The sequence below is a fragment of the Vanessa cardui genome, chromosome 3 (assembly GCF_905220365.1).
Source record: "Vanessa cardui chromosome 3, ilVanCard2.1, whole genome shotgun sequence".
Taxonomy (NCBI): Eukaryota; Metazoa; Arthropoda; class Insecta; order Lepidoptera; family Nymphalidae; genus Vanessa; species Vanessa cardui.
The window spans coordinates 13865526-13891658 of record NC_061125.1 but is presented as its reverse complement, the minus strand read 5'-3'; the positions used below and the strand labels follow the sequence as shown (position 1 = coordinate 13891658).

At 33.9% G+C, this 26133-nt stretch overlaps 1 protein-coding gene and 1 non-coding gene across 2 annotated transcripts in view; both read left to right on the top strand.

Moving 5' to 3' along the window:
* LOC124543931 (lysine-specific histone demethylase 1A) overlaps positions 1-26133 on the top strand; it is a 336248-nt gene that overhangs the window by 221717 nt on the left and 88398 nt on the right. The gene's annotated exons all lie outside the window — the stretch shown is intronic.
* On the top strand, positions 905-977 carry Trnak-cuu. Its single transcript has one exon. It is a non-coding gene; the product is annotated as a tRNA-Lys (tRNA).

Sequence of the window (26133 nt, the reverse complement as noted above, 5' to 3'; positions counted from 1 at the left end):
TTTTAAATATGATTGATAAAGCTAACTTTGTTTATAAATATCGAGAAATAAACTGTAAGAAAGAAAAAAAAATCACAAAATGGTGGTTCAAATAATAGTAGTAAATATTTTATTTCAAGGTAAAATGGTAGTGAAAGACTTAAAAAGATCTTACTTAGTTAATTGTATTTAAAAGATTGTGTAAATTTTGTTATGACATAGAAAAATATTATACACTGTGGTGACTTATGATTTTAATAGCTTATTTTTGCTTTCGAATAAGAAAAACGATTCGAATATGATCGTGAACAATCTTGTTAAATGTGTGTATTAGATTAGTATTTTAGGAATAATAATAATAGAAAATAATAAAAATATGCACTCAAATTAGGTACTCCATATGTACGAGTATTGGACGCGACGCCTTGTCAACGACAGAACTCTCCTTAATCAAAGAAATGATAAATAATATATCATATTATATCAACGAACGTTTTATGAACTAATACTTGTTATTTATGTGCGTCGCAGTTGACATAAGAAATGTATGTTGTCTCTCGTGCTACGACTTAATCTGCTTTTACGTCAAATCTCATTAGAAACCGTCCAGTTGTTCGAAGAGGCTTGACAAACATGGAAAAAACATGCTTATTAAAGTAGGCTCTATCAAATTTTTTTTTATTGACAATTCACAAGATAAATTATATTTATATAAGTATTATGCCAGTATGTAAATTGACGAATATGAATTCCGAGATTTTTGTTATCTGTATTATTTTGTTATATGCCTGATTTATTAATATTTACTTAATTTAAACACACATTCTGTCAAATTTTTTATCAATATTAAGAATACAATTTGCCTTAAAATGTATCAAGATAAACTGTTACAAAGTTATGTCAATTTTTCATCGCATTATCACAAGCCCGGCTAGCTCAGTCGGTAGAGCATGAGACTCTTAATCTCAGGGTCGTGGGTTCGAGCCCCACGTTGGGCGGCATTATTTTTTTAAATGGTAATTATTTTTCTTCGTATCTAGGTTAATTTCTGCATTTATATCAAATGTAATGGCCAATCGGAATAGACTGCGGAATCGTTCGCTTTGTACCGTTGAAAGGGCACGAGATGGCTCTACAGTACGAGAGATTCCCACGATGCAGTCACATACTTGACTTTGATGGTTCAGTTCATATCGCCGGATTTGAACAGTAACAACGTACTACCGAATAGCTCCGGCGGTACTTATAACACGACATTGCCGTGTGATAACTATCAGAACTGTGAGATTTAGTATTTCTCGCTTAATCTATTACGTTCGCTGTATATAAATTTCATGATCAACAGTGACGTTTTAATATGAAATATGTGTAAAGAATTTTAATAATAGTGTTTATGTGTAAAATATTTAATCTTACATTTTATTAGCACATTGAGGTAGTTTTGTTTTAATAAAAAATGTATAGATGGCGTTACTAGTCTTTTACATCGCGCTAACGTTTTGTGCAAATGACTTATATACTAATAATATAAATGCGAAAGTAACTCTGCTATTTTAACATGCTTAAATCGCTGAACCGATTTAGATGTACTTTGATATCGAGATGGTTCGAGTGGTCTAGTAGTGTATACATCGGTTTTCATGAGTACGCCACTCCGAGATCCCGGGTTCGCTTCCTGGCCGATTCGATGTAGAAACAGTTCATTACTTTTATATTATGTTGTCTTTTTTCTTGGTGTTTGTGGTACCGTCATTACTTCTGATTTCCATAACACAAGTGCTTTAGCTACTTGGGATCAGAATGTATGTATGTGAAGTTGTCAGATATTTATTTATTATCTTACCTCAGTGTATGTGCTATATACCTAGTTTTATTTTATTAGTAAAGGTCAGATAGTAGTTATGTTAGTTCATGTCAGTAAAATATTTTTATTTGAAGCTTATTAATTCCAAGCTCAGTGTTTTCAGCTTAGATCTAGTATTCTTGTTATAGTATATTGTTTTTAGATACAAAAAATAAATAATACTTCAGTTAATCAAATAGTGTTATCTGATCTGATCTCGATAGCGTCCGCGTCTTTTATTAAACGAAACGTTTATTGTTTGTTTATGTTTCGACTAATCTTGAAAATAATTGTGATTGCGATGTCTGAGCGAACAAAAGCTACTTTGATCTTATTTAGATTGCTCGTTAGTTTCATAATTTAATTTAAAGCAATTCAATGATCATATGATTTCAAACAAAGAAATAATAAAAATAAACATCGAAATATAATTCTGTTGTAATTTTCTAGTATCTGGAACAATCATAGCATTACCGTTAAGACGGTAGTTCTCGGAACAGTTTGCATTACTTGACTCCGCTAAGTATCTTGAAATTATCCTGATCATATTAAAACGAATACCGCTATTCTCTTTCTACGATACCTCGCGCTACTATTATTGTTATTTAAGAGTGAAAACGTATCTACGGAAATATTATGTTTTTGCAATAAATACGAGGATTTATATGGATTTGTTATATTGTATTTAACTCAAGTTATATTTTATGTGGTAAAAGATTTTTTTGTTGTTTTTTAAATACTTTTTTTAACTGACGATATTTTTTTTGAATGTATCTTTTTCTTAGAGTATTCCCGCGTCTTCCGATTCGCGTAGGCCGAAGTATAAATATCTAGATAAGCTTAATAAAATTCAAATAAATACTCAACGGTTTTCAATTACAAGTGGCGCAGCTAAATCAGGTTTCCAACGTTGGCTTATTAACTATAAGATTGCGATACTGCTTTATTATTGAAAGGGGGTAAGTAAATAATACTTTCTATAGATAACAAACTGTTATCAGCCACGCATATTCAATTACATAATTAATTCTTATATGAGACTAGTTTCCTGACTTGTTTCGATGGGGGGGGGGGCAGTTTTATGTACTCTATTTCCTTTTCTGCAACTGTGACACACATACATGCAAGTTAAGACGCGACAGTGTAACACACACACACACACACACACACACACACAGAGACTTTCTTATTTAAAATATAAGTTAGGATAAAACGTGCTCTGTCAGTCCTTACGAAAAAACCATCTTTAAAAATACGTGTTAAAAGTGAAATCTTAAAAAGGAATCTTAGCGAAACATCAAGCGACTCAATCAATTCGCCGAGTACCTCCCAAAGTAAGCATCATAACAAGCGAAAGATTGAAATGAGATGATAAGAAACGAATCAGAAATCTCGCCGAAAATACTCAGGTACCTATTATGAGTCGGTAATTTTTACAAGGGATTCCTCGTTTCGATATGGCGGGCAATCATTACATGGGCGAAGCGTGTGCACTTTTTGCGAGATCTACGAAGATATCCGTGCCCTTAAATATGCAGTGTGGGCTGCGGACGGATCAATGGGCGCACAGGTATTTCGATGTGCATTACATCTCGATTTATTTCGTTCTTGATCGAGTACCACGCCGCAACGTGTTAACGATACCCTTTGAAATCTATTTTAAGGGCTTCGCCTGTTTGTGAATTACTATGTAAATTTATTTTTATTTGCGTCTTATTACTGCTATACGTGTTCTTGTTTTTAATCTGTTTCGTTATTTAATTTTTTAATTTAAATAAAAAAAAAAAAATTTACATAAAGCTTACGTCTTAGATAGATAATCTTTCCTTTATGTTTTCATTAAAAGAATGTTTAAAAAATATCAAAATATACTACTAATTAGGTATTTAAACTGAACACATTTAACTGTATTGGGTATAGGAAATAGATAATAAGGAAAGTTTTCGAACATCACAGGTAAAACACAATATGTAAATATAAAATATTTGTTTAACAAAAAAGTTAGAACCGTTTTAAGTTCTTAGAATATCTCACGTTCGCAACTCACTCGTCTGGAGTGCGAACGTACGTCGCCTCGCGATTGTTAAAGAAAGAACAATTCAGGCGATACAAGATAAAAGCAAAGGCGTGAAATAAATTTATTTGTAACTGGCAACCAATTGCTATTTAATTGGCGTGTCAGAGGAGCGCTGGCCTCCCCGCTGTTGAGAATGGAAATTATGTTGATTCTTTTAAGATGATTTGCCTTTTCTCTTTCGAATCGTTTATATTGCTAAAAATATATTAATGATCTGAATAAATAAAAGATATTTTTAAAATCTTTGTTACATTTAAAAGTACGAGTACTATGGCTGTACTTATATATAGTATATATATATAGTAAATAGTCCATTTCTGGATAATGATAAAGTCAAAATATTAAAGTTTGTTGTTGAACATGTTGGTTCAACATGGATTTAGTAGAATATATAAAATTGAGATAGCATTAAATATTTCAAAAATAAATTAACCTTTTAATATAAACAATACATGGAAGGTTTCGTTAAATGCATTCTGATTTATTATACACTTCAAAATACGAACGATTTATGCAGACGATCACGCGAACTATACTCCACATGAGCGTTCGTATTATTTGCCTCTTCGGTTCTGTGCCTTCGTGTAACACTTAGGAGTCAATTTAATAGAAATATTACTTATTCACGTGTGGTACGCCCTTCAGCGTTTGATATACGAGCTTCTTAATCACAACCTCGTTTGTGTGTGATTTATTTCTCACCTGTTGCTCCAATTATTTACTACCATAGGAAGTTCCTCTTGGGCTTTAGTAGGAATTTGCTACTAATTAATCCGATTACATAGACCGCGATGGCCGTGTTTGCATAAGTATTAAACGATCGTAATTTACCCTTCAAAACTTCTTTCGCCAATATTGGAAGTTGGCTCTCGAGTAATTGGTTCCAATGGGAATAAAAGACCGAAGTTATAGAATCGAACAAGATGTACAAGGAAGTAGGTTATGATTAATCAAGGCGTCGTAAATCTAATAAATATTCGTAATGAATGTTAAAGGTGAAGATATTTAAATAAATATGATGAATTGAGATTTATTAAAATAAGGTGTGACTCTGAGAAATAGTTATATGTGATATTTTAATTAAACTGGTTATTTTAAGTAGAATTTATGATTAAATCCACACGATTACAGCTATGATGCTAAATACTATACTATATTTTTTTTCTCTGATGACATTGAACATAAATTAAAGGAAATTAACGAACATAGAGAGCCAAATAGAGAGGCTAAAGGTTAAACCTCCTTTAGTGTTTGTAATGTTTTGTCTTCTTCTATAGTATATCAAATTACTAATGACAAAAAGAGACGAATTGATGTCTAACTATATCAGTCGCTATACCGGTTTTTATGCCGCATATACAAACTGTATGGAATTGCGTGATATGAAAAAGTGTTTCTTGTACCGTTACATAAACGTCAAGTAATAGATGAAATTAGGTTAACAATGAAGGTTTTTAGGTGTAAATTTCCCACAGCTGGACTAGAAACTTCTTAGAAGGTAACTCTTCTCTTAAAGAGGCCTTAGATCCAACTTCACTACTCTGCCGCGGACAAACATATGGCACATTTTCGTCCGACAAGTACAGGTTTTCTCACGATGTCTTCTTTAGCTTCTTAGCGCGTAATGAATTATAAACACAAATTAAGCGCACGAAAGCTCTCTCGTGTTATCAGTTACGAGCCCGCAATCTTCGGTTAACGTTAGTGTTTTCTGACCACTGGGCCATCTCGTCTTTCTTTCATGCTCAAAATCAAGCAGCATGTAAATTTTGCGTTTTGTCAACTGCAATCATGCAGTATTAAATCACGAAAGGCACTATTGTCTAAATCAACCTTAACGGCCTAAACGAAGCATAGACCAGTTCGCATAACACATAACTTTTTTTTAAGTGGTATCACTATAACATTTACAATTTATATATTGTTCGTCTGTGATAAACTATCCTAATTTTATCACCACATGTTATAAAATAAAGTCGCTTTCTCTGTCCCTATGTCCCTTTGTATGCTTAAATCTTTAAAAGTACGCAACGGATTTTGATGCGGTTTTTTTTAAATAGATAGAGTGACGCTGATAATTTTAGAAGATTGTAATGTGATGTCGTAAATAAACAAAATCTGTACTATATTTAGTATCAGTAATTGTACCCGTGCGAAGTGTGGGCGGGTCGCTAGTATTCGATATAAAAATAGTATAATGTATTATTTTTTTATGTAGACGTTTCTCTGTTGCCTTTGTTCCGCTCTCAGCACCGGTTTCTTCCATGCTATTTACTCGCGTGGCGAAATAATTAAACATCGCAGCCATTTTTTACGTTCGCGGTAAGCGCGAAACCAACCATTAAGGTATCAAGTTTCCGATGAGGCTAACTCGATGATTGGCTCTGTCTTAGTCTATGTTGGCACCTGCTACTAAGATGAAATGTTGAAAATTGCTTGTTGCTTCGAGTATGCAAAACGTTCATTGCTGAGGTCGGTCGCACCCTATATTATACGACAAGTACATTCAGATTAAATTGCCTTATCTCTTGTTTATATCTTAAGACAATTTATCAATATGTTTTTTTTGTATGCCTGTTAATTGTTGGTTTCAATTGTGTTCTTATTAATCGAGTAAAGTGTTGTAATTAAATAATTAGTTTTTAATAGTTTGATGTTTTTAATACAAGCAGATGGTCACATAGGTTTTGTCATCATATATTCTACTGCAAAGCAAGTATTGTTGTGTTTCATAGGATATTGCATTATTCCAAGGTTTTGTTTCCAAGGTTGGCCCATTGGTTATTGGGAATTGAATAGTATTTCTTATAGTACCGATAATTGTGGAGAGTGGTGACCACTTGGCTCATTTGTCAATCACCCGACCCACATAAGTTACAATGAATATATTTCTTATAAAGGACGCACTATTTTTATAAACAACTAGTGGGCGACAGCTTGGTTCGCGTTTTAGGGGTTTTGGTTGTCATTATGTAAGGAAAAAAAGTAGCCCATATCCTTCCTTGGAATTCAAATTTGCTTAATACCGAATTTCATAAAATTCGGTTCAGCAGTTTGGTAGTGAAAGAGCGACAGTCAGAGTTAGAACTAGCGCGCACTGGTAACTTTTGTCACGGTGACTGTTTCGTCACTCTTGTCGTGTCCATGAATATGTACGGAGGTGCGCGCACTTTACGACGTGACAATTGGGTGACATTTGTGTCTGCATCTGTACATATTCACGGATTTGACAAGAGTGACGAAACAGTCACCGTGACAAAAGTTACCAGTGCGCGCTAGTGCTTACTTTCACATTTATTAGTATAGTGAATATGTGCGTTCCTTTTCCTATATCAATATAGTAGTGTAACTTTCTATCAGATTATTTTTATGATCGCCGTTACATTTACATTAATGATTAATAAATACAATTGCATCTTATAACGTGCGGCTTACGACCCAATTTTTTGGGCTATGCAAGCCACGCCCACCGTTTTGATGCGGCGAGTAAAAAATTGACTAACCATGGAAATGTAGGAAGCAATCTGCCTTAAAAGCGTATTTATCGTAACAGGGCGAAGATCCTTCCCCTTAAGGCTTAATTCGAGAGGAAATACAGCCTCGAAATTTCTGGCGACCATTATCGCCAGCTGCAAGTAAACCGTATTATTTTAAATTAAACTGTGGATTCTGGTTTGGTTTTCATAACTTATAATTGAATTTTATTGGTGATACTGTATTCTACGTAATACTTTATTTTGTTCGTTTAAATATAGTTCGAACAAAGCGACGTCATTTAACATAATAGGAACGGCCTGTAAATTTCCAACTGATGGCCTAAAGACTCCTGTCCCTTTGAAGGTTTGGAGGATATTTCACCACACTGCTCCAATGTGAGTTGGTGGATTTACGTGTGGCAGAATTTTAGTCACGATGATTTCCTTCACCGCCAAGCAATGCATGCAAATTCAGTGGTTCTTGCCTGAATTTGAACCCGTAATCAGCGGTTAAGATATACGCGTTCTAACCACTGGTCCATCTCGGCTCCATTTTTGAACAGTTTAATTCTATTATCTCATGAATGTTTTGTGTTGTTTAAATTGTTTCACATCTGAATGTCATTTGCTGAGTCGATCAAATAATGCATCCGTATCATGCTTCGTTTAGGCATTAAGCGCTCGTGACCTGAATAGTGCATGTATGTTACTAGATAGTACTAGCTACCTACTAGATACATACTAGGTACTGTAGTACCTACTTGTAACCTTGTCTAAGTATAAATACTTACTATTCCCTCGTCACAGATATTAAACGAAAAAAAAAAAAACAAATTACAGGAAAAAAGGTTCTGATTTGCCTACTTTGATATATAAATATATATATATTAATTGATATATAAATATATACTTATATACGTGATAATAATTGTGTTGCATATGAATTTCCATACATCAATTCTTTTATGTCAAAGTTACCCTATGATGACAATTAAAAAACTATATTATATTATACATAGTAGAGAACAAAGTCGCTTACCGCTGTCTGTCCCTATGTATGCTTAGTTTTTTTTAATAGATAGATTGATTCAAGAAAAAGTATTATGTTTAATACATGCACAATATAGAAGAGAATGACAGACAAACTGGGAACAATGTAAGACATTCTCCAGTACATTTTGTATGAGCATTGCAACCGTGCGAAGCCGGGGCGTGTCGCTAGTTTTGATATAAATGAGTACGTGATTATAATTACATATGAATACCATATTTCGATTTGTTATATCATATATATATGAAAATAAACTATATTAAATATAAAATACACTAAAGGCACGGACAGCATATCTGTGGAGCTTCAATTTTAAAATATATATACACGCACTATTATTATATCTGTGCGGTTTTCTTGGAAACGTAATTAATTTACCGCTTGTTGAATATACAATTTCAAAATTCGAATACGACGCCGTTTTATAAAGCTCGTTATTATTGTGACCGTAAACATTCGATCGGAAGTAACCGTTTACTCATTTTAAGTTAAAATGTAGATATCAGCCAAGCGATAATTGGTGGGTGTCGAAAGCCACTCGACACCGTTGTTAACACCTTTTGCGTTCTCGTTCGACTCCGTGATTTACTTATCCTGTTTGCGATACTATGTTTTTGTGGATGTGCAAACGTTTCGGGAAGTTTGCTCGACGAATTTCGATTTCTTTGTTTTCGATTAACGTTTTGACGCCATCAGTGCGAAGTATTGAACGTGTTAATTGCGTCAAATACGCGATTATAATTTATATTTTGAGATTTATGTGATGGCCCAGCGGTTAGAACTTGATCAAATATTGCGGGTTCAAACCGAGACAAGCAACCAACCCATAATTTATCTCGTTTTTATTATCTCGGCGGTGAAGGAAATATCTTGAGGAAACCTGCACGTGTCTAATTTCATAGAAATTCTGCCACGTGTCTACAACAACCCGCATTGGAACAGCGTGGTGAAATATGTTCCAGACTTTCTCCTCAAAGGGAGTGGACTAAGGCCTCCTAGTCCAGTAGTGGGAAATTTAAAGGCTGTTGTTGATTTGTTGTTGATAGTAAATTGTATCGTTCGTTTCACTTGTAAAGTTATGAAATATGAACTAACAATTGCTGTTTACTGTTCATCAGTTTTTCCATTCGTAACACACACACTATAACAAAAGCGGAGTTCGGCGTGATTTATCTGCCCGCATCGACGACCCGCGAACAGCTCGTTTATTGCCAGCTCGTTATTTATAATTTATTTTTAACGGTCTCCGATTTGTAGCCATACTATATCTACTACGGAATGCGCCGTCGAACGCGTCCTAACCACCAAACCGGCATAGCTACGTGCTCGATTTATCGATCAAAATCACTTTTTTATGTGCCCAATTCTCTTGAGATAATAAGGGTCATTAATATCGATGTTCTTTTTCATTCGAAGCTTTCTTAAATATTTGTGTTCCGTTATTTACTAATCAATAATAATGCATGTATGTTTTACCCGGATAATTACCGTTTGTTAAATTATAAGCGTGTAATGTAATTCGAATTAGTAAAGTAAAATGTCTTGTCTCAGAGAAGCGAGATGGATCAGTGGTTAGAACGCTTGCATCTGAACCGATGTTTGCGGATTCAAACCCAGGCAAGCACCACTGAATGTTCATGTTCGTAATTTGTGTTTGTAATTCATCTCGTGCTCGGCGGTGAAGGAAAACATCGTGAGGAAACCTGCATATGTCTGATTTCATAGATATTCTGTCACATGTGAATCTCAAACCTTCTCCTCAAGGGGAGAGGAGGCTTTAGCCCAGCACTGGGAAATTTATAGGCTGTCGTTGTTGTTGTTGTTTCATAAGCTTATTCACACGAATCCTTTTGTACTTGATCGCCTGACTTCAATTGTATTTAAATAAATATGACTCTCAATTATAAAAGTTAATTCAAAAATATAATTATATATTTGTTGTTTTCATATATCAATAATGATCAATATTTGAGCATCACGTGTTGGTCAAACGAAATTCGCCCCGTGTGAAACAACAGCTACGTTATGAGTCATAACTCAAAATGTAAGGATGTGCTTTTGTGTATTATCAATCAAATGTGTTTAATTATAATCATATCGTGCAAAGATGACACGAAAAGAAGAACTTCCCATATTAATACATGCATAGAAACGGTATCGGAGGTTTATTTTATGTTAATATTCAAATATTTTTGTTAACACTTCACTAATACCCTGTTGCGTATTATACGAGGTCAATGTTAGTAATAAATTCTCGTATTTAATATATCTTATTAAAATTAATGTAAATATTAAAATACCAAAAAGATTAAGTTTATACGCGTGAATATAAGTGAGGTAGTTATTTGAGGCGATGGCCCATGGTCCCAATTTTAGGGCCGGTTTCTACTAGGGAAAAGGTCAAAGGAGGTTCTGAACCATCTCACAGTTGAACCCTGGTCGAATATTAAAGGGCGCCTGATGAATGGCGAGCCTGGGGCACCTAGATGGTTAAGACTATCTATCCGATACATGCATGCTTCTTTCAATATCGATCACAAGTTGGCTTAAATCTATACTAATATTACGAAGAGGTCAAATTTGTTTGTATTTATGTATGAAGGTAATTTGGAGTCAATGATACTATTCTATTCTTTTTCACTAGAGTAAATTGGTAAGCTTTATTTGTACAGTGTAAGTTTTAATAATATTGTAATATTTTCTTTATTTATTTATAACATCTCGATGACCTCCGTGGTCAAGTAGTGTGTACAACGGTTTTCATGGGTACGCCACTTCGAAATCCCGGGTTCGATTCTCGAACTAGTCGATGAAGAAAATGTTCATTACTTTTCTACGTTGTCTCGGGTCTGGGTGTTTGTTATACCGACGTTACTTCTGATTTTCCATAGCACAAGTGCTTTTTTACTTACATTGAGATCTGAGTAATGTATTTGATGTTGTTTATTATTTATTATTTATCTGCAAAGCCAGGTGGAACGCTAGAAGTCAAAAAAATAAATCAAAAAGATTAATAATATGAAAAGTCAGAAGTGCTTACCCGGTATCTCGGTTAAAATATTTTTAACAACGTCCGCTTATACATATTTGCTTTGGAATTTTCCTCATCTCAAACTGGTAATATATGATTTCTAAGTTGTCAAACATTGTCATAACATATGGGGTATATTACGGCGCGGAGCGTGTGCTCAACGTTTCCGGTACATGACATGTAGGAATGACCATTAGTGAATTATTTTATTAAGATTATACAATTGTAGTACGTGATACTCCCACTCGCATGTACTATGTTCTATTTATTTATTTAGTTTTGGAGGGAAGAAAATGGGCTACATTATGACAGGTAACAAGTGATCATAATTACACTACTCTAAAGGTATTGTCTCGCTCTTTACAGGCCGCAGCAAAATAAACTGTTACTGCCTACGCACGAGTGCAATGCTGACACTAAATATACTACAGAACTTCTAAAATTATATACTTTGTTGTCCATGTATTATATATACAAAGATTTTCCTCTCGAATCACTCCATCTATTAAATAAAACCACATCAAAATCCGTTCAGTGATATTAAAGACCTAAGCATACATAGGGACAGACAGCGCTAAGCGACTTTGTTTTATACTGTGTAATGATGATAAAAATGCAATAATTGAAAATAGACAAGACTTTATGTTTTAGTACGTTTGATTAATCTGCTATTTTTAATTATGAAATTTATTGTTTATATACATATATTGTATGCCCCGGCAATGAATTATAAACCGCTGAATGTAACATCAAAATATGAAACGTAATAGATTTTCGCTTAAGCGCTGCAAAGCGCTCACACTGCTCGGACCGCGGGCTATGTCATTCGATGATATAGTTTGGTTACATGATTTGACCGTCGATACACACGGCAGATTTACAATGCGACCAGAAATTTATAGCGATGTTCGATCTAGATGTAATTTAATGTTGTTGCCGTTCATAAATCAAGCTCATCCAATACTCGTGATGATATCCACGCAGGATACTTGTATACTTGATAATTTACGGATAATATACTCTCTTGGTCGTGATTACCTTGTTTTAATTAGATGTGATACCAGATCACCAGTACTTTATAACGTAATTTGAATTTACGTCTCATTTATTGACTAGGGACAGAATGGATCAGTGGTTAGATCAAGTGACTCTTGTCAAATGCTCATTTATTTTTATAATTCACTTGCGACCCAACTTGGGTGCAATACTGATACTAAATAAAGCAGAGAATGTCTGAATTGTCAGTATTTCTTTACTATATTTTCCAAGAATTATTTACAAATATCTTCCTCTCGAATTACTCTATCTATTACAAATAAAACGAATAAAAATTCGTTGCGTAATTTTAAACATCTAAGCCTACATAAGACAGACAGCGGTTAGCGACTTCGTTATAGTTACATTACATCCCATTTGATATAAATATAACTCTTACACGTAAAAGTTGTATGAAACAGCGTGCCATAGTAATTTCCTTGATAGAATTTCTAAACGGTTCGTTATAATCATATTTTTTGTATGCGATATGAAGGATGTGAACTCATTAAAACATTTTTTATTATAAATAATCAATACTTATTTGTGTAACTGTTATTTATGCTATGAAATTATTGGTCCATATGCAGGCCTGTCGACTTGAGTGAGGAAGTTTCAACGGTACCTTGTAACTTTACAACTGTACTCGTTGATAGTTCATAGTTATGTATTAACAGTATGGGTGGATTATTAATATTTATAGACATTTTGTATTATCTTGTATCGAATATGATTCTATTGGGTTTTGGGTTATCGTTTTTATCGGATATTTATTTCAAATTAAATATTAATATTATATGCTAGAATGTTCGTGTTATGTATCTGATATAACTTATAATACTCTTATTTGTATTTGTAATTCGTATGTATATGATATGGTAATGGATTGTTAGCAGTATATAATTTTTCGTCAGCACATGTTGTAAATATATTTATCATAAAGCAACCATGAATGGCTTATACAAATTGTCTTATTATTATTAGTTTTTTTTTATTTAGTACACAAAATATATTATAAATTTAAGAAATATAAATGACTCTTCTTGTTATTGTAATTGACCTGTAATTTTTTTTTTAATCTTATATTATATATTTAAGTAGTTGATAGGCGTGGCTTTGCTAGCATTTTAGGGGTGGTCGTCACGTGTTAGGCAAAAAAGGAGCCCACTTCCTTCCTTGTAGTTCAATTTTGTTTCATACCAAATTTCATCAAATTTGATTCAGTGGTTTCTGACGACCTCCATGGTCGAGTGGTGTGTACACCGGTTTTCATGGGTACGCCACTCTGAGGTCCCGGGTTCGATTCCCGGCCGTGTCGATGTAGATTATTATTAGTTTTCTATGTTGTCTTGGGTCTGGGCGTTTGTGATACCGTCGTTACTTCTGATTTCCATAACACAAGTGCTTCAGCTACTTACATTGGGATCAGAGTAATGTATGTGATGTTGTCTCATTAAAAAAAAAGTGGTTTCGCTGTAACAGAGCAACACACAGACAGACATACAGAGTAACTTTCACATTTATAATATTAGGTATACATAAGCGTTAAGTTTTATGCGAACCATAGCAATATACTTGACTTGACAATGTAGCTTTGTTCTATTTAAAACACATTCAGTTTAAACTAGCTATATTTAATTTAATTCACAATTAAAAACAGCTTATAAAAACAACGTGACACATGTCGACAGAAGCAGAATGTCACTCGGGTTATATTAGGAGTTGTGCGATACGACTAGTTATCATTATTTCGTTTCATATTTAGACTATTTGTTCGTATTTTAATTCTGTATTTAAAAAAAAAAAAAAAACTGTCATATACAATAATAAGTAGATGTGTATTTTCGTTTATGAATTACTAGTTGCTCGCAGCTTCGTTCGCGTTTTAGGGATTAGTTTTCATGTGTTAGGGAAAAAAGTAGCCTATATACTTTCCTGGAGTTAAAGTCTGCTTCATACAAAATTTCGTCACATTTTTCAGTGGTTTGGTCGTGAAAGAGCGACAGATAGACAGACTGACAGACAGAATTACTTTCACATTTATAATATTAGTATATAGTATAGATTAATTCTCACCAATTAGAACACTTTAATATTATGACGTCACACACATTGGAAACTCTGTAATCACAAGGACTAATTTTCCAAATGACTTAAATTTTAATAAATTTAGTATGAACTTTTGTTTAGTAAAAACACCAATGTAGTTGTATTATTCAATTTTTAGTGATATGAGTATTATGTGATACTTCTCTTATAACACTTCTTAGAGCATACTGAATAAATTTTATCCAGAAATAATACAGATCATCAGAGTTTTGTCAAAAATATATAGAAACACGAATAGACACGCAGACAACTCTTAATTAATTGCAGACATTATCATTCCCGTTCATTGTACTTAAGACATAATAGATGTGAGCTCGCTAAGAATAGCCGATCGTAGTTTTTGTAGCCATGCCATAGTCATCCGTTAAACCGCGGCCGAGCCATAAAGCCGACGAGGATGTTTTCCATATTTGTGGTACTTTAACCGGTGCCTGTATCAACTTTTATTGCACACGAATAATAATAGACGGCAAAAGGGACGCGTGAGACAAAGGTTCAAATCGTTTTTTGTATTACATGCGTATGTTTCAACATTGTATGAGGATTTTGTTCTCTTGAGAACTTAAAGTATTATAGAATATACGACGACCTCCGTGGTCGAGTGGTGTGTACACCGGTCTTCATGGGTACGCCACTCCGAGGTCCCGGGTTCGATTCCTGGCCGAGTCGATGTAGATTATCATTAGTTTTCTATGTTGCCTTTGGTCTGGGTGTTAGTGCTGCCGTCTGCCGTCGTTACTCCTGATTTTCCTATACACAAATGCTTTAGCTACTTACATTGGGAATGTATGTGATGTTGTCTCATATTTATATAATTATAAAAAAAGGATTCTTTTAGATAATTATATGCTTGTGATGATGAAACATTGTAAACTAACTGACGCAACTTCACGAGGTTACAGATAAGAAATCCAAAACCCAGTTCAAACCCAGGCTAGCACCACTGAATTATGTGATTAATATGTGTGTATAATTCTTATCGAGCTCTGCGGTGAACAAATACATCGTGAGGAAATATACATGTGTCTAATTTTAACGCAATTCTGCCACATGTGAATTCACGAAACTGTATTCTAGCAACGTGGTGGAATATGTTCCTATCTTCATCAAAGGGAGCCCTTAGCCCAGCTGTGGGAAATACAGGCTGTTACTATTATACTATTAAAGGAAAAACAGACTCACAGCCAGACAATAAGACAGAATTATTTTTACATTTATAATATAAGTATAGGTAGATGTAGAATTACGTTCAAGTCTTATTGTTATATTATATATTTTTTTACATAAACTCTTCACTTATTAATTGGTGAATGTAAAATTATTAGCGGGATTATAATGTGTATCACATAATAGAGTCGTTTAACGAGCCAGGAAGGATGTATTGATTTTCCGGATACGGTAGTGTTACAAGTTTATCTTTACTTGCCGTATTTATCCAACGCTTGTCACTGTTTTGCTGTATAAACATAATATTGTTCCAAATGTACTGTGAAGTAGATACTCCTCGTTTGTTCATATAAATCGAATCTCTAGTTCCATTATTACAAATAAGTCGAATGATTTGTTGTTGAATCTTTACGTGGTATAAAACAAATTTGCTTTTTATGATTTTGATGCGAATTTTTTCAATAGATAGATAGATACATATGACGACCTCCGTGGTCGAGTGGTGTATACACCGGTTTTCATGGGTACGCCACACTGAGCTCCCGGGTTCGATTTCCGGGCGAATCGATGTAGAAGGTTTATTATTCTTCTATGTCGTCTTGAGTCTGGGTGTTTGTGGTACCGTCGTTACTTCTGATTTTCCATAACGCAAGTGCTTTAGCTACTTACATTGGGATCAGAGTAATGTAGGTGATGTTGTCCGATATTTAAATATGCACAATGCAAAATTATAAATAAATCGACATATTGTATTGTCTAGCAACTAAAAAACTGTGAACTGTGTTAGACAATCTGTAGTACATGTATCGTATCAGCATTGCAAACGTGAAGCCGCGGCGGTCCGCTAGTATTAAATACAGTTTTAATGCTTTTAAATAAAGTTGTCGTTTTTAATTTTCATACACTGTTTTTCGCCAATACAACTTTGGAGCTCAAAGACCATAATGTGATATAATAAAAAAAGGAAATGAATGGCCTGTAAATGTCATACTGCTGTCCACTTTCCCGTTGAAGAAAAGGTTTGGAGTTAATTCCACCATGCTACTACAATGCGCATTGGTATAAATATAATACATGTTGAAAAATTTTCATTGATGACACCTGCAGGTTTTGTCACGATGTTTTCTTTCACCATCAACCACGAGATGGAACTTCAAAAGGTTCGATTTCAAGTCGTTGTCATTATTTAAGATACAAGGTTTCTAACCATTACGCCATTGTGGCTCTATATTATTCATGGAAAAGTAAAACAAGAACCACATTTCATGTTAACGCAGTAGAGATTAGAATAATATACTCGACGCGTCGTTAAATAAACAAACATATATCTGTTTAAAACAAATGATTAGTTCGTCATTCAAATGTTGTGTCTAAACTTTTTTTGTGTTAAATTTTCGCAACAAATAGCACTCTCAAGGCGAGTGGAACAACAGGAGCCGGTTCAATAAAAACTAGTTAAGCCATTTACGTATTCAGAATAACTTTGACCGGTGTTATTAATGAAACGGCACTCGGCAAAAAGTGCTCGACTCGACTCTCTTAAGGTTATAACCACATCCTGGACTGGGATCCATTTATGGAAAGTTAATAATTTGTTTGTGCATCACATATTTTGCGAAGCGATATACATATGTATGTAGTTCGTATATTTCTACATGTAATAAATGTAACAGGATCGTATCTGTCTGTAACTTTTTTATGGCATATGTTGGCGGATGGAAAAAGGCAACTGATGCTAAGTGGTCACCATCGCGCGTAGTCCTGTAAGAAATATTACTTACATTACCGATGCGCTATAAATCTCAGGACCTAAGTTGAGAACCCATGCCTGGAGTTACACTGGCTTATTCATCCAGTTAACCAGAACACAGCAAGTTTTGCTATTTGAAGGTGAAATATCTGATGAGTGGGTGATACTTACCCACCCAGACGGGCTTACTCAAAGATCTACCCGAAGTTGTCAGATAATTGTCAATAGTTATTGAAATAACAGACGTGGGTAATATTTTTGATGTATGTCAAAAGACAAATAGGTTTTATTTTTGACATGCTTTTAAGATAAATATATTATTGACGATATATGTTCATAAAAAATAGAAGTCGTATCATAACGATGAATGATGTTTATATCCAGCTAAATTAAATACACATCATCTCGAATATAAAAATTATAGTTGAAACGTTCTCTTAAAAATATTATTGGTGCCGTCGGGTAATTTTTATTTTTCTCAGTAAAGATAGATCGCTTTGGCGATTTAACGGAAAATTAATTTTGGCAGTGAGCGACAGGGCGCGGCCGTGCGATGATTTGTAGCGATCAGAACTCGCTCGTTACACTTCCAGATAATGACGCATACCATTTACTCAAAGCAGGGCTAAGGCAGTAATTCAAGTACCTTATCTCCGGCTACAGGTAATCATTACGGGTGGATGTTTTAGCCAAATTAAATCCGATCGCAAGCGTAAAACGTGCAACACATAAATTGTAAAAAGGTTAACGTTCATTTATGTTAACGCAATAAAGTCCAATCGTAAACTTAGGCCTGGGTGGTATTGCCATAACTTTCATTTATAAGTATTTTAATCCCGGGAAATATTGCGGACGTTATCCATGAATTTGAAATCATTTGCAATACATCAAGTTGATTATTAATAAAATGAAATGCGATGTGAGTATAACTTCAAGGTTGTATTTTGTTGCAACGTTTTTGTGTAACGTTTTTGGGTGAAACGTTTAAACGCACAATTATTACAGCATGATTTTTTTTGAGCCGAGATTACCCAGTGCTTAGAACGCGAGCAACTTAATCAATGATTACGGGTTACAAACCCTGGAAAGCATCAATGAATATATTATTAATTCATTTGCTTAATGTGTGTTTGTAATACAGCGTGGTGGAATAAACCTTCTCCTCAAAGGGAAAGGAGGCCTTAGCCCGCAGTGGGAAAATTACAGGCTGTCCTTGTTGTTGTTGATTTTTTTAATCAATAATATTAATTTTACTTATTAAGGTATTCGTAGGTATTCGTTGTTATCGAGTCATGCGCTTGCGCAGCGGCGTCCTTGTCGTAAGCTGAGCTGCAATTAATCCACTGTAATACGATACGGGCATCCGGACTGTCATCGGACGCGTAATGCATCGTGATTTACGCGCACAGCATCTCGTTAATCTTATTACCACTTCCAATAACTTCATTATCGCATTGCATCAAAATTAATAACATATTAACATTCGAAAATATGCTCTATGTGTTATGTTATAGAGTCTATGTGCGTTGATTAATTCGTCTGGATGTTTCAGATGACTTAACAATTGTCTCCGCTATACAAATTGTTAATATAAATGCTTGTTTAAAAATAAATTGTTATAAGATTAAATTTATTCATTCAACACGAACATTACAACTTGTTTCATAGGTATTTTTGTAAGCTTTTTAATTTGCTACTCTTAAATTGATCTTAATGTAAAGTAGCTTGTAAATTTCCCAGTGATTTTCACGGGAGGATAAGGCTTGGGGTAATTCACCACAATTCGTCAATACAACATGTTAGGTAACGGAATTTCAGCAAACCCATATAATTTGACCTTATGCTTTATAATTCTGATAGTACCAGTGTATTTTAGTGAATATAACTATTGACCAACAGGCTTATTGGGTCGTAAGAATTCCTTAAAAAAATTGTATATAGTATAGTACATATATATTGTATGTTGCCAATTCCGAAAAAGAAAGAAAATATCTCGGCCTGTATAATTTTGGTGGCGATCGGTATATATTGTAAGGTGCTGCAGCTATTTTTTCCATTTGAAAAAATACGTAAAATAAAGAATCATCATCTATGTCTATACTTATTATAAACTCTATATATTTTAATATTGACATTTAAAACGTTGGAGTTGAATGTTCAAAGTACATCATACAAATCTAATCAACATTTAAATAATGAAATACGAACGAAAATCGAATAAGCTAACATAGAAACCTATTACGTAAACCATTACGCCAGTCAGTCGTTAGGATAAGGTTATTATAAAAGAAAATATACGCCTTTCATAGCCCATTGAAATGATGTCGTGTGAAATTAATTCATATTCAACCCACAGTGCCTTGAGGCGGCGGTGGAATCGATTGAAATTCGACATGTTATCCACTAAAACGTGGCAGTAATGGGATGCAAACGATTAGCTCGGTGGCAAGAGCAAAAAACAGCTCATTTAAGGATTGCTTGAAGATAGCTGATTTCCATATATTTTGATAATAGCAACTTCCGTTTATTGTTTTGTCGGACGTGGTCACACTTTGAAGTCCAAGAATAAACACGAAAGCCGTTGGGGGAATTTCAAATAAAGAAATAATTTGAAAAATAGAATTGCTTCTCTTGATTTGTGTTCACCGGCTCTGTAAGAATGGTTAACAATTCTTTACATGGCCAATGTGCGACCAACTTTGGGAACCAACATTTTTTGTCTCTTATACCCGTTGTTGAGTGTATCTGCAATACATGCCATCAAGTGACCCCTTTGCTCATCTATTATCTGATACTAATTATTGCTATTTAGCGGTAGAATATGTGAGGATTGGGTTTTTGGTCCCTACCAGCTCATACGAATTTGATTTTCTTCTCACTGTTCTCTTTAATGACACTCAATCTTTATTTTAATATGCGTATATGCAGATGTCAGTTACATGCAAGGTTTTCTATTGGCTAATCCAAATTGCTGCATATTCTGAGTTTTCAGATCCGGAGCAATAAAATTAATCAATTTAATAAATTTCGAAATGCAGATCGGGATTGCGTGTTCAGCAATGTTAAACCTCCTTATACAGTACATTCAGCTATTGATCCTGCGTCTGATCTTCGTCCGGTCACTTTTTTTTATTGATTCTGCTGTTAATTCGACTTTGTGAAGTTTTCATTGCACGAATAATGCAATTTTACTAAAATTCTTTCAAGTAATTATAATTACGCTTGTAAACAATTCCAAAGTGACCCAATCATCCTAGTTATTTGAAGACGTATTATACGTCTATAACAAGGAAAAACCAATAAAATTTTACCGGACGATTTGAGATTTGAACCCAGGAACTCGAATCACCCAGTCTTACAAATTTACCAACGAGGCATTCATGTTGCATTGAGAATCACAAACATGGAATCGAATTTATTACTAATTGCTTTATAGTCTAAATTTGTTTGCAGGTTCCATGGACAATGTTTACATGACTGATTGCAACGCGCGTTGCTTGTATAACATTTATATTCCTCAGCATCAGAGCATCTGATCTAGTCTTCGTAAATATTCCGTGCTAATGGATGTTCTCTGCTCGTTTTCATAATGCGCTGTAATAAGCCGCCGTATTTAATGCTTCATTAATAATTCATACGTAAGTATTATTAGTAAGGCTTTAATATGTCCAAGCGGCGACCGTCTCGTACAGATTGGATTTTACCAATAAATAACACGACACTATTTGTTAATAATATTTTTTTTGACATATTCTCTCATTTGCATATATTATTTTACATTTTAACTTATCGAAAATTTCGAAATGTGTTACATGATATTTTAATAATTTATTTCGTTGCGATTATTTAAAATGTAGCGTAGATGTAAACCAACAATGAATATTTAGTTGTTACATAAATCATTTTGTTTATAAATCATATCGAGCGTTTGATATTATTTAGACTTGTATATTTAAAATCAGGCGCCATGCCGTCTTGCGATGTTTCGGAGTCACGTAGATCACATTTATATGCAGCTGTATCACACGATACGTTCCCGTTCAATGAAATGTGTATGGCGTAATAAATTATGATATAAATTTTTAATTGAGTTCGATATGCTCGGAAACTCTGTTGGCATAGATTAAAAAAGTTACACGATGTTTATAAATGAGTAACGGCGTATATATTAATTGTGTCCAGTTAAATTAATTACGTGAGACGTTGCTATGATTATAAAAATTCAAAGCCTCATGATAGCCTGTTTAGATTTTCTTTAGTAGTTTTTGAAGCAATTTTGAAACAAATTAAACTTGTAGGTGCGGCGGTTGGCCTCGCCGCTTTCAGAAAATTCTCACACTTCCTGATGAAAGTTTTAACACAATTACCTAGTCCACGGCCATTTCCCTCGGTCCTCGAAGCCTGGACAGAAAAAAAAAGTAACTTGGCAAGAACAAACTAACCAACGGTCCAATTTAGCTACATTCGTATAAAGTTTAATGTACCAAATCTGAAATGTAACCGCGTTTTCACATTCTAACTAAGTATACACCAGGCTACTGACATATAAACTTTTTATACGCTTTTTATTTAGTTTGCATCCATAATGTATGTTGGTTTATTTCGCCTGTTCCTCGTTCTGTTTTTAGTGGAACATTACATTGTCGAGTTTTTTTTTTTTTTATTTAAAATTTCTTCATTAGCATTTTATTACGAATTTGTTTATTGTATTTGTAAAAACGAGTCGTTTCTGAAGTTTGTCGTTATTGTTTATGGTAAATCTTTTATGTTTCCCGCGTTAAATATTTCGATCGAAATTGAATTGTTAAGTGAAATTTTACAGCGTTGTATTGTTTTTATTTGCCTTGTTCTTGTGTTGAAATGAGTACTAATTGCAGAGTGTAAATACTATATTAATTTACATGAATCTATTAAAATTAATAAGTTATTTATCTTTAAGCGTAGATTATTTTTTGTGGCAATTAGATGGAACTATCTTTATCATTTTATGCCGATTACTTTACCGTGTTACTTATAAAAGATAGGAATATGTTCGGGTTGATTTCTTAATAGATAATTGAAACTGTAGATCTTCTCTTATACAAAGTTTTTATGTATCTTTTATAGATTTGGCAAAATTTACTTCGGAAGTCTCTAGTCCAGGAACATTATCTTCGACGTAACTTACAACATATTAGGGATCATATTTACTATTTACTTAATCAATCCTGAAAGTTTCACATGTGCCAGATAAGGAGTTTTTTAGATATATATGTTAAATAACGAACTAACGAACGATACTAACCAATTTATGATATTTGTATGTTATAAAGACCACAGAAATTTAAACGAATAAACTTCTATATACATATAATATGCGTATAAAATATAAAACTAAAACTTTCGAAAGAGACTAAAATTCTTTTTTTAACTTTCCGAATGGAAATAAGTGAATAACTTTTGTTCGAATCTCTTCGGAATAAAACTCCACTAAATCAGAAGAGCGGAACTACTAAAGTTCGATCTGACAAAAATGTGACTAGCATTGTGTCGTTTCTCAAAGTCAAAGCATTCTTTTATTTCGGTCGCGTTTACTCCTCTTGATCTAATCAAAAGTTGGTAAATTTGTTTACATACATCACAGTGGTATATTCATGACACGTATGCGATGCTCTATTCGGCGACGAGTCATATACCTACGTCTTTTGACGTGGCCGTGTGTGACGCCGGCACTGATAAAATGATACTTACTTTACGTACGTACGGACATGTTTTTAATGTGAACAAAATTCGATTCCGGCGGTATCTCGTACACGCAAAATCTAATCCGTTCTCAGTTATTTTATGTATGTTGACTTAATTTATTTTACATTGGATTGTAGACAAACGCGGTACGTAATTTCGTGTCCATATACCGTGTATAAAGTAACATTACCGCGAAGCGTTAAATTAACGAAAGTATTTACATAATTATTTATTATTTCGTATACGACGTTATGGTTTATTTAATGCGTATTTTATGAGTTATTATAAATACTTTACGATTATTACATACAGTGTTCACAACTTTGACGCGTTGATGAGATCGTAAGCGATATTTGACACTGACAAAGATAGTAAATTCATCCGCGCCAGGGATCCATTTTGTATATGACACATCGTGAGTTTGGCGTGTCTCAGCAATGAGTAATAACTCCGCTACGCAGAATGGAAACTGAAGTCTCTTCGGACACGCCATAGGTTAGGCTAGTCCAGTCATGAACAAGACTGCGCTATCGATATAAATTAGCTGTAGTGTTGTATCGCGCTGAAACAATACCGCTGTCACGGTGGCCGTCGTATCGGTTGTCTCCGGCTGTCCACTTCGCACTCGAGCGATAATATTGGCGATTATAAGCTCTGTCGTAAAGTGATACGTTGTAAATTCCCTTGCCACTGTCTCGATAACTTACGAAGCAGCTAGTGTTGCGGCTGGCAGGTGACACGAGCCTCGATAAATCTGCCCTGTATAGCCTCCGTCGTAAACACAGACGAAGCACAATCCTTTGATCTAACGACAAAGAACTCAATAATTTGTTATTACCTCACTATTACATTGAAATTGTACGAATCGTTATTTTAATACATAATCTTTAAATAAATTTTGATTATTGACGTAATCATTAAAATCAAATATGTTAATTTATATACAATATTGACTTATAAATTTATTAGTATTTTATTTGAAGTCGAAATAAATGTTGATACATTAATTTGAACGTTTATTTATATATACGAAAAGTAATAATTTTCGTTTGTTTATAAAACCTCGAGGCTGTCGTTAAACAGAATAATATATAAAGATATATATTTATGTTATACATATAAAACGAGTCGTTATATTTGATGAGTTCACATTATAAGTTATACCTTCGCAGCTTACAAAGCAATGCAGTGTGGCAGCTTCAGGCCTCGGGCCGACCAGATTTACGACGTGGCGGGCTCGTGCTCAAAAAACTATCTACAGTATACACATTTTGCTTGCCGACTGCTGTTCAACAAACAAACAAAAACTACATCCGTTACCAATGAACAAAAAAAAAACAATAGAATATTCTGTTATATTTAATAATATCTATATTTCTAATCTTGGTTGGTTTTTGTTATAAATGTCATCATGTAGAATCATTTTGAATTTCGAAGCAAAACATTAATGTTCTGAAACAGGAATGTGTATAGCGTTTTTGATACTTCATTAGTGTGGTAAGATCGTGGGTGTTGGTTCAAGTACCGTTAACTCATCCTGAATATATTTCTCGATTTGTGATACTAAATATTCTACAGTTTTTTTCTGGTTTCTTTACTATATTTTCCATGTATTGCATACAAAAACCTTTGTCACGAATTATTCTATGTATTAAAAACCCCCCATTAAAATCCGTTGCGTATTTTTAGAGATATATGCCTATAAATAGAAAGACAGCGGTAAGCGACTTTGTATTATACTATGTAATGATAATGAAGAATGCTTTATAATATTTGTTTGATTAAATGTAGCGATTGTTATTATATAATACTCATTTTAGTTCATTGCTATCGTAAGTTGTTGAAGTCTTTAATAAACTTAACAATAATATAAGTTTAGTATAAAAATATTTCGCGCTTGCAACTGTATCCGTGCGAGCGGACCGCGGTACATTTATCCCTTTCTCATTGTAACGGCTCGCGGTTAGTTATGAGCACGGCAAATGCTGGATCTCATTGTTTCAATCTCGGAAACCTCAAGATAATACGATTCGGTTTCATTGATAAATAAAGCTTGACGGCTCCGTAATTTACTTTAAAGTGGAGGCGATAACGGAGCCTTTTCATATTGCTTATAGTTTAAAAGTTCACACAGATCATTAATTTTGAAACGAGATGCGACTGCTAACCTACTTTTAAAATGTTCTGCTGTCGGAGTAATGTATTATCGTATTATAAACAAAGAGTAGGTATTTGTTGTATAATAATGATACATTAGTTAATAGCAAATTACTGAACATCGGTTTGAGCTAGATAGTTGGGGTTCTGTGTCAAGATATTGTAATTAGCTTCAAAATTGGGAGACTAGTTTTTATACCGTGCGTTTAGTTCTGATGTCTGACCAATCATGGTCTCCAGCATAGATGGTTTGTTTTGATTGGTTGAAATTCGTTGTCAATTGTACCAATCTCTTATTAATGACCAATTAAAATTATCTAATCATAATTATATCGAATCAATGAATTCCTTATTTTATTAGTTACATTCTCAATGTTCTATAAATTGTAAAGAAAGTTTGCATATTGTACAAAAAAGTCATGGAAAGCTGAGGCAACTAGTAGATAATGTTTAAACATGTATTATATGAAGCGTATAGAATACCTTAGCCGATAAACACATCGGGTAGCGGACGTTGCAAGTGTTAAGCAATTCGTAAACAATATGTAGTTTTGTAGCGAGGCGGGGATTTTACATGGTTTAGCGAGATACTACAGGAACTGTTAATTGGATAATAGCGGAGCCCGGATCGAACGCGTTTATCACTAATAGGGTTGCTGTTGTTATTGTTTAATATAAAAAATCGAGTTTGGCTCTACTGAAACTTTTAGATGTTTTTTCATAGGTGTTTATTC